Below are 1,134 nucleotides of genomic sequence, written 5' to 3'. Positions count from 1 at the left end.
AGGCTTTAGTCAAGAAATTAGTTAATGGAGCAGTCAAAATTCACTAATATAGTATCGATTAACATTATCACCTAATCAGTAGTACAATTAACTAGAAATACGATTTTACAGTTTAATTAAATAAAATCGTCGAAAAGAAAATTTTCTTAGCTGTGTTGCCTTCTTTCATATAGAATTTCTAAATCCTTACTATACTACTACAATTTAGTAAGTAGCCAAAACCTTCAAAATTCTTCAGAATGATGCACACAATACCGAATCAATATAATCACTATCGATACGTAACCATAGTAGATGACAAAAATTTCTCTTATATCGTGTTATTTTTTGAGTTGGTAATTAGCAGGGTTTTTTTCATACTAAGTATTAACAAAATGCTCATCAGAACAAACTATTTAATTAACAGTTCAGGAATTGATCATGAGTAGAAAGTTATTCATTTGTCGGAAAACCATTTTTAGTTTTGTTTGTTTCTATGAAAGTAAAATATTAATTCGCAGTTTGATGATTAATTGCGCTTCCAATAGTTAACAAAAATTGCTTTCGTAATTAGGAGTTAAGCATGATCTGTATCTATTAATTACTCTTTACCTGGTGAAGTTACTGGTCTATTATGGGAAAATGATAGCAATAAATAAGGCACATATAGAAATTCCACAGATTTTCCCTTACAAGTGTCAAAAAATGATGATACTTTAGCTTATAAAGAAATTAGATTTGTTAGAGAATCAAAATATTAAAGCTAATAGACGTTATTAATAATTTCCATGCATTGAGTTTCTGTCGACAAAATTCACTCGGTGTTGGTGCACAAGCAGGTAGCTATCAAGACTCAGTCACTAAGTGGATAACGTGATTGCGTTTGGATTTAACGGTAGCGGGTTCGAGTTGCAGAGTGAAAATCAACTCTCAGATTCAGGTACATCCAGCTGATGAGTCACAAATAGGCGAAACTCATCTTCTGCATTTCACTACTGGCCATTATCCATCTTTATTTGTTTAGGTCGACAGTTAAAAATAATACTAATACATAATTCCAAATACTCCAAACTACGATTAAAATAACATTTCAATAATTTGTCTAAAGTATTGATAGACATAAATAATAGGTCTAGGGATATAAGATCTATATTT

The sequence above is a fragment of the Schistosoma mansoni genome, chromosome 4 (assembly GCF_000237925.1).
Source record: "Schistosoma mansoni strain Puerto Rico chromosome 4, complete genome".
In the NCBI taxonomy this organism is placed as follows: domain Eukaryota; kingdom Metazoa; phylum Platyhelminthes; class Trematoda; order Strigeidida; family Schistosomatidae; genus Schistosoma; species Schistosoma mansoni.
The sequence above is the reverse complement of the archived record's forward strand: the minus strand, read 5'-3'. Positions refer to the sequence as shown.